This window comes from Lepidochelys kempii, chromosome 5 (assembly GCF_965140265.1).
Source record: "Lepidochelys kempii isolate rLepKem1 chromosome 5, rLepKem1.hap2, whole genome shotgun sequence".
NCBI lineage: Eukaryota > Metazoa > Chordata > Testudines > Cheloniidae > Lepidochelys > Lepidochelys kempii.
Window position 1 is genome coordinate 66,203,040 of NC_133260.1, and position 9,740 is coordinate 66,212,779.

The following is a 9,740-nucleotide window of genomic DNA, read 5'->3' on the forward strand; positions in this document are numbered from 1 at the left end:
TCTAAAGATGCATTGAAATGGAATCTGAACAATTCTGAATCATGAAAGTGAGATCCTCACAGGTTATCTTGACTATAGAGCTTCAGTCTATAATGATCCATCAATACAAAAAGAATCTTTGAGTGGGCAAAGTCTTTTCTGTAGCAGTACAAAATCAGAAGGGTGGTAATGTGAGACTTACTATTTCTGCCTTATACAGGGCTAGCAAAACAAAAGCAACTTCATGATAAATTAGGAAAACATGGCTAACTTACTGATGTACTGAGACCAGCCTTACATTCTTGGGAGTATTATAGGGCTTTGTGAAGCCTAGAGAAACAATGTTTTCACTTAAAACAGAGTTGACTTAGCATATTCAGGGAGGTAAATGGGTGTTGAAGTACATACATACAAATTCTGATACATAGTGCATAGACTAATAGCTGCTATAGGAAATCATTAAAAACAGCTCAGAATTCAGCTTTTCCCTTCCTAAATTCCAATTTGGTTCATGATATCAACCAACCAGGCAAAATAGATACATACATATTTTAAAAATAGTTTACTCAAAAGCCTAATCAAACCAAAACACTTGTAGCACGATATGAGTTTTTCTAAACTCTGGCTGTAACAGACAGAGGTTGAGGTCCTGGCCTCACTGAAATCAGTGGAAGTTTGTCAGTGACCTCGATAGATTCAGGACTTCACCCCGATTTCTGAGGCTCAATTGAGAATCTCCTGCTACTGACCTCAGAAATCAGATTTCAAAAGCAGACCCACCTAAGCAGACCTCACGTGTAGCAGCAACACATAAGGAAGGAGGCAACCTTTTAAATAACTGTTGGAGACCATTCAGAGCTTTAAAGACTATCTTAAGCATCTTGAATTTCACCCAGAAGTGACTAGGTTGTGAGTATGATATACAAAACATACATGTTGGGGCACTTTGAGAGGAAGTCGCGGATTTCAGCATTAGCTGGAGCTTCCACAAGCTCTTCAAGAACATGACACCCCCTCTACATCACTCCACTGGCTTCCCCTTTTCTACCGCATGAAGCATATCTTTTTTTAGGCCCTTTGTGTCCTATTTCTGCCTTTCCTATTGTATGTGCCTTTAAGCCATTCGTGTCCCACTTCTGCTTCACCAGCAATACCAGACCTTGCTGTTCATTTGTCACATTTTCCAACAAGAGCCATTACGCCTTCTGCCATGCTGCCCTTTATTCATGGAAGAGAGCACCCAGTAAAGAGACACTACATTATCCTCCTTCAAATATCTCCTTAAAACCCATCTCTGGTGTGATACCTACGAAACTAGTAATTGTTCGACTGTTACCTTGTGGTACTTTGTCCCTATTCCACCCCATATCTGTCTGTTATATTTGCCTGTTATGTCTCATCTTGTACTTAAATTGGAAGTTTCCTGGCAGAAAACTATCTTTTCATTGTATTTGCCTTGCACAATGGGACCCCAGTCATTATTTGTACTGTTGTAGTGCCTAAGCTGTTAGAAGCAGAATGAAGTTTAAAACTGTACCAGACTGGAACACAGTTGTTTAAGAAGGAGAATGAAGTAGGTATCGGAGACGGATGATGTGAACTCTTCAAGTGGTGTGGGTGTTAATATCACTGCATGTTGATTAAGGATATGCTGTACTTGTATTACACCCTGAATTCTGAATATATCATTTTGATAGTTCATTGCAGATGTAGAGTGAAGAAAAGCAACTGCAATTTTAAAGATGACGACTAGGGAGGGTCAGAAAGACCTAGACCAGGAAGAAGTGGTAGAGAAGATCCTAGTGATAATGGAGAAGAAGCCCTAATAGCTAGAGAAATATGAGCTGATAAAAACAGATCAGTCTCAGAAAAGTTAGGTCATGTCAAAAATTGGGTAATTGCTTTTGAAGAGAGAATGCTGAGAGCACAATGCTATGGACTGGTGAAGTCTAATTGGGTTTCAAAATGTGCTTTTGATGCAAAGAGAAATAATAGATAGAACTTAAGCTTGGGTCCATGGCAAAAGTGCTAAAAGTAAAAGGTATCCATCAGGCAAGAGGTTAGGGAGGTGAGTTGTGGAGTACTATGAGGGTCAGTATGACAGCCAATACTTTCCAAACACTCGACTGTGACAGTATCACTAACGTGGTTTCCAAGTTTTGCTGATGACACCAGAAGCAACAGACCAGAAAACGTAGCGGTATATAATCAAATCCAGGAATCCTAGATCTGCAGGTTGGCCGGGGTTAAGTATAAATTTAAGTTAAATTTCACATATAAATTCTGGGAGTAAGCAGAATATACCCCAAATATACCCACAAACAATAACAGATGAAAGGGAGGAATGTGAAAGAGAACATAAGCAGAAAAGGAAAAAAAAATTCTTGGAGAGATGAAGGATGGTCTTAGACGAAACACTGAATGGTTTCTTAAAAGTATTAAATAGAAAACGTAAATCTGAGAAGGAAATGCAGCCATTAAAAAAAGAAAACAAAAGAGGCACCTACCTCGCTCTAGAAAGCTAAGGCAAAGACAACCAAAACCAAAGCTATACGAAGTAGTAGTAACCTTCAAAAAGATCCCTAAGAAGCTTCAAACAAATCCTGTTTCCCCTGCCCCATTCACCCTGCCAGAGAAACCTTACACCATTCTCTCCTACTCCAAAGATAGAATGCCTACTCTCCATCCAATTACCCAATCCCAAGCAAGAATTAGATTTTTTTTCTTGGTGTCTGCTGGTTCTCCAGGGCTAGAAACAGCAGCCTTTTGTCCTGTAAGGTCTTCTGTAAAGCCATGACATTTTTATGTATGGAAATGCTACTTTAGGTCATTTTTGGAAGTGTTTCATTTGTTTTAATTTTTCCCTTCTGAATCCTGTGCAGTTTGTACTCATAATTACTAAGGCACCTGGATTTTCTGGTGGTGGGATATACAAAACAGAGCCATGGAACATCATGGATTCATAGAAAACTATTCAAAATCTCCCTTACGTCATCTTAGAAACTCTTTAGACCCAGAAGCTCTATTTAAAACCTAACTGGGCATGGAACTGTTGCTTAAAGTGAAATTCAAGTCCTCATTAAGCAATTCCTTAGAATCTTCCCCAGGCATTGCACACTAATGCCTTCAGCTAGGCAGTATGAGGGGAGTGATTGATCATATTCATTTCCTTGCCTGTAATTTTGTCTTTCAGTGGGAACATGCCCTGCTTCATCACAACCTGTCTTGGTTTATTGCATTTGACAACTTTCGAACATCTGGTTGCATGGTGATGGTTATTGATTCTCAATGTTTCTGGTTAGAGAGGAAATAACAAATCTTTATTTTTATTTTTATTGGGTGTGGAAGGGTAAGTTCAGCCTGATGTTTCAATATCTGATCTGTTTGTTGTAGATTTCGTTCATGTTCCTCTTAGTTTTGGCAGTATGGCTTAGGAAATAATGTCATTGAGGCACACTTGTGGAAGGAGCTGACAGAAACTACACTAGTGGGAGAGAGGACCCTCTTGTTCACCTCCAAGACTTGGAAAAGCCCATCAGCAACAGACTCCCATTCAGGGAAAATTAAATGACAGGAAAGGGAATGAATGTTATCATGTTTGAGTCACCTGTGTAAAGATGAGTGGATGAGATCACACAAGGAAACTGCGTGGAGCAAACGGAGGAGGGGGATGTTAGAGAGCTTATTCCATCACTCTCCCACTTCCCTGGTCCTTCTCGCATGAACAGAGAGCAACAATACCCGAAGTCCGAAGGTGCAAACAATTCGATGTTTATTGGGGTGAACTTCCAGCAAGCTTAAATACAAGTTCCTTTTTCCTTATTTTCGAATCCCAACTTACTATATAAATTAGGGGCAAACAGGAAGTAATATTCTTAGCTATACCTTCACCAATCATTCTACTGAAATTTAACTAACCAATCCTAACATATTGTAACATGTTTATGTAACCAATCATATCCCACCACCTTAATTAGTTTACACCCAGCAAAATTAATTATACAGCAGACAGGAACAATCACAGAACCAGACAGAGATTATACAGACAAACAATAGCAAAGTGGGAACTCAGAGTAACAGCCGTGTTAGTCTGTCTTTGCAAAAAGAAAAGGAGTACTTGTGGTACCTTAGAGACTAACCAATTTATCTGAGCATGAGCTTTCGTGAGCTACTGCTCACTTCATCGGATCCGATGAAGTGAGCTGTAGCTCACGAAAGCTCATGCTCAAATAAATTGGTTAGTCTCTAAGGTGCCACAAGTACTCCTTTTCTTTTTGCAAAGTGGGAACCATAATGACAAAACAATACAGAAGTGAGGATTTCACAACTACATCTATAAAGACATAAGAGTTTCCCAGCTGTGTCTATTGTTAAGTGAGTTCTTACCAGACAGAAAACTATCAACCTCAATTTCCTTTTACATCTTCTAGGCACTTCCCTTTCTCTGGAGGTGATAGGCACTATCAGGACAGGATTGTATTCCGAACAGCCCAGTAGCACCTTCTTTCAATGTGACTACTTTGGAATGTGAGGTTGTGACCGGTCGCTTCCCACCTTATGGCTGCCTCTGTCGCTTAGCCAAAGGCCTTAGCCTAAGAACAGGGCCTCAGACTGTCACAGTAAGAGAAGGACCTTACACTGGCAGACAGTGATTTTGATTCTTTCTTTTATACCTCTAACTAGCCAAGTGATAAGAATACACCTAAATTCTTAGAGTTATAGGCCTTTACAGACAGGCCTGAATATCTATATCCTAACAGGGGCCAAAGGGGAAGCACAGTGGGAGACCTCTCTCACCTTCCTGGGACAGTGAGAGAGGGAGGAGGATTCACCAAGAGAAATGTCAAGTGAAAGGCTAGAGAGGTAAGAAGATGAGCTGGAAGTGCAGGGCAGGATCAGAAGAAAAGGGTTTAAGGAGGAGGGTATGATCACAATGTCAAAAGCAGCAGAGAGATGTCAAGGTTGAAGTAGAGGCCTGAGTTTAGGCCAGGAAGAGGTTGATCGAGACCTTAGTGGAAGCAGTTTCAGTTGAGTGGAGAGGGCAGAAGCCCATTTGGAGGGGGCTGAGGGTAGGGGTAGATGGGAGGAACTTGAGGTTATGGCTGTGCTGAACGCTCAGTAAACTTGGAAGAGAAGGGGAGAAAAATCTGAAATCGTATGAAAAAACTAATAAAAAGTCAGTCAGCTCAATACTTTTGCACGCACTGTTTGCAAAAGAAGTAACGTATACCAGCCCCTCAACTTTATAAGGTGGCTTGAAGCTCTGGTCAGCGTGCATGGGCAGCTGGCCCAATTGTTACAGCCTTGTTCATTGATAATGCCAAAAATATAAGGAGCAATCTGAGCAATGAGAAGAGAGAAACCATACAAATTTTATCCTATACATTTTGATTAGATAGCTTTGGTTTAAAAATTATTCCCAAATGTGTCTGTGTATTCCAGCATAAATGTGAAATATAGCATGTGTTGAGATGACAAACCCTTTACACTAGCTTTGTAACCCAGTCTCTCTTTAGCAAGATTCTTGCCTACTCTAAATCAAGGTGATCAGTTATTTCTCTGAAGGTCATGGAAACCTGAGTGCTGAAACATGTCACAATTCTGAAACTGGTGTTAGAAGCTTGAGCGCCTTGTGAAAACCTGAGGAGGCCATGAATTTTCTGTAGTACTGTGAATTAATCTATTTTTCTCACACGTACAAAAAATCTCTAACAAAAGTGTTAAGAACTGGGATGCTTTTAGCATTCTATTTCAGGATGCGATACTGCAGTGGCTGAAAAGCTGCACTGTGTGAGCTACCGTCTGCAAATGGATGAAAGTACAAAGTGAGGGATAGAGTACCATAGTGCTGGATCTGGCAGAGCCCAGCAGAAGTAGGACTAAGTTAAGGATATGAGGTTGGGGAGAAAAGAGCGGGAAAGTGTAAGCAATGTAAGATTATTTTCTTTAACAACTTAGTTCAATGATTTAATATTTCTGATTGAGAGCAACTTGCTTAGAATTTGATGAAGGAAAATGTGGGTCTAAATCAAGGGAAAATTGTGAAAGGTGTCCAGAACAATCATCATGTTATAAGTAATTAAATCCATTGAAGTTTTCAAACTGTCCTTCTATATTAGCATTTTTCTATAACATTTCTCACCATAGCATTTAAGGTTCTCCTTTTAATTTTTACCAAAATCTTTCACAGAATTCAATTTATGTTGTTCAATCATTTTATTCTATTTAGAACCAGAAAAAAAAAACCAAACACCTTAGGCTAATGGGGGCTGGGATGGTAACCATGAAATCTATTAAATTTGAGTGGGGATAGTCTTTCAAACAAAGGATGGCAGCCTAATACATTGCTTGTCATTTTAAAAGCAGAACTGGACAAAAAAGGTCTCAGTGCTGTGCTGTAGGAAACTGAGGCAGGACAAGAGGATCTGAAAAGACAGTTCCCATCTCTAATTTCTGTGAGACAGTCATCTTTTAGAGGTGCTCAAGCAGTTAATAAAATCCAGTCCATGATTAAACATTTCAAAAGGGTCTTTTGATGGCTAGATTATTTAGAAATTCTCATCAGTTAGATCAGTTATTGCATGCTAGCTTCTCACATTAGTTTTTCTATTGGTCTGATAATACCTGGGGCATTTCAACAACAATAAACCTAGCTAAAAATAGCCCCCTTTAAAATTTCTTCAAAAGCTAAATAGCTGCATGTGAAAGGAAGGGAGCACAGAGAGTTATGAGCCTTAATGGTGAAATTACAGGGTTAAGAACAAATGTCTAAAGATACCTTTTAAGGGAAAGCATCTTAAAATAGTAACTTTGGAGTTGGAATATTCATATCCACAAATGGATGATTAGAAAAACAGAGCCCCATCTGACCTAGATCTGTACCTTCTCAGACTATCTCACAAGCTCAGCTGAATCCAGTCGAGCCAGCACTTGATGCAGAGGTTTCCAAGGAAGTTCCAAGAGTTGCAGGAAGTTGTGGTGGTGATGATTCAGTCAATGTGTGGCTCTCTCCCTCTAAATCAGCCGTGAAGCAATGCCTAAGAATGATGGTGTGGAAGGTAGAGGACACTGCTGCTAGCTGATCCAAAATAAAACTTTGGTTGCTAAAGACCTCATGCAAGATTAGAGGGGTTCTCCTCAGTTACCTAGCAAAGTTCCAGTGTGGGTAGGGAAACTGAAGTATTGACAAGTCCATGTGTTCAACAATCTTAAGGCAGGCCCTCCAAAACCATGCAATTGACTTAAAATCATGTTATTTGAAAAATAATAATAATAATAAATGGAAGGGGAGTATTTTTATTTGCCTCCTAGTTTTGGAGCCTTTAGGATTCTTTGGCTTCATGGTATCAAGTTTTTCTCTGCTCTCAGGAAGGCTAGAAACTTTTTATCTGTTAAATGAAAAGCTGAGATTATTATGTAGTCTCTTGATTCCAGAACCTGGGACTTCACCAAATGTTGTAGAGACTCAAATTGAAATTGTGAGAGTTGGGAACACTGAAACTGGGAACTGTATTCTGCCTTCTTCAATTCTCCCTATAGTTTCTATATGATATTTTTAATTTTCTGTCCTTACTTACTGTGTTGCTATGAAACAGCTACTGGTTTCACCTTAGAGGTGACGGGTGCATTTCTGTGAAGGATGAAATGCTAATTTACATATATGTTTCTAAAACACTTCTGTATCCTTTGGTTTGAAGATGCTATGTAAAACCATCATTATTGCTGTTACTGTTATCAGTAATTTGAACAGTTCTGCCCCAAAGTAAAAGGTGATTGTTGTTTTTTTTTTAAAGTTAGTATGTAAGTAGGAAGCACATTTCCTCAGTTAGGGCTTTGTCCTGCTTCCATTCAATGGAAAAATGCCCGTTAACTTTAATAGTGCAGGATCTAGACTTTATAAAGTGAAGCTGTAATCCTCCATTTTGATAGCAGTCCTTCCAACAGCTGCAGGTTTCCACCTCCACTACTTTGTAATGGTTTCACTGATTAAACAAGCAGAGCTTGAGCCCAAAGGCAAAAAATTTCTGGAACAAATGAGATTCTTTCTAGTGAGCAATTTTCAGTAGAAAAACTTTACCTCAGCTTTATACGTTTCAAAAATGTGTTTATCTGTGACTTAGAGAGACAAGGTGGGTGATGTAATATCTTTTATTGGGCCAACTTCTGTTGGTGAGAGATACAAGACTCACTTACAGAAGCGGCCTAATCACATCAGCCACACTATCAGAGGCTAGTTCACCTGCACATCTACCAATGTGATATATGCCATCATGTGCCAGCAATGCCCCTCTGCCATGTACCTTGGTCAAACTGGACAGTCTCTATGTAAAAGAATAAATGGACACAAATCAGACGTCAAGAATTATAACATTCAAAAACCAGTCGGAGAACACTTCAATCTCTTTGGTCACTCGATTACAGACCTAAAAGTGGCATTTCTTCAACAAAAAAACTTCTAAACGGACTCCAATGAGAGACTGCTGAATTGGAATTAATTTGCAAACTGGACACAATTAACTTAGCCTTGAATAAAGATTGGGAGTGGGTGTGTTATTACACAAAGTAAAACTGTTTCCCCATTGTTTATTCCCCCCCCATGCCCTCCCGCCCCACTGTTCCTCACAGGTTCTTGTCAACTACTGGAAATGGCCCACCTTGATTATCACTACAAAAGGTCCCCACCCCGCCCTCCTTCTGGTAATAGCTCACCTTACCTGATCGCTCTCGTTACAGTGTGTATGGTAACACCCATTGTTTCATGTTCTCTGTGTAAATAAAATCTCCCCACTGTATTTTCTACTGCATTCGTCCGATGAAGTGAGCTGTAGCTCACGAAAGCTTATGCTCAAATAAATTGGTTAGTCTCTAAGGTGCCACAAGTACTCCTTTTCTTTTTGCAGATACAGACTAACACGGCTGCTACTCTGAAACCCATCTAATTAAAGATGTTACCTTGCTTGCCATACCGCTCTAATGTGCTGGGACCTACACGACTACAACTACACTGCATTTACCTGTGACTTGTCTGTCACAAGGCATTCTTCTGGGGACTTTGGGCTCTCCCCTGCCCCCGTAACAGTGTACTGTTTGAAAAGAGAGAAAACCTTTGACAGCAGTTAACACTTAATACTGATTTGTAAAAGTACTGCCCGTGAAGTATACAGCAGTTTTATTTCTGGTTAACAATCCTGAAGAACTAGAATCAGCTTTAGTGAATGAAGGGAGAGGTTGTGTGCATTGCAGGCAAGTGTTAAAAATAAGAGAAAAACCTCCTTCAGCACTCTGAAGTGGGAGGGGTGGGTGTGCATGGATGTGTATGTGCGAGAGAGTGACTGTGTGGCTGATCTTGAAAATTCACCTTTAATCCTGATCTGGAGGGGGGGGGGTGTGTGTGGGGCGGGGAGGGAGATAATCCTGACTAGTCAAATGATACAAGTTTAAATTTTCTGTGGAAGAAAGGTCAGTAATGCGCTATTCACTGGGACAATCTCAACACAGTGAGTAATCATTCTGATTAAAGCTCCGGTTGAGATTGGAAGACTAAATTGGAGACTAAATCTGTCCTTAATCACCCTGATAAAATGACATCACCAGGACACTATAAATTGTCAAAAAGATTAATGCCCTTTATCTGAAATGGAAACGTAATCCTAAACTTGGAAAAATGAAAACATAGACTGTGCTTTATATATTGCCTTTTCATAGTTCTATGAATTTCCTTTACATACATCACTATTAGTCTCTGAAGACCAGTGTAGGTG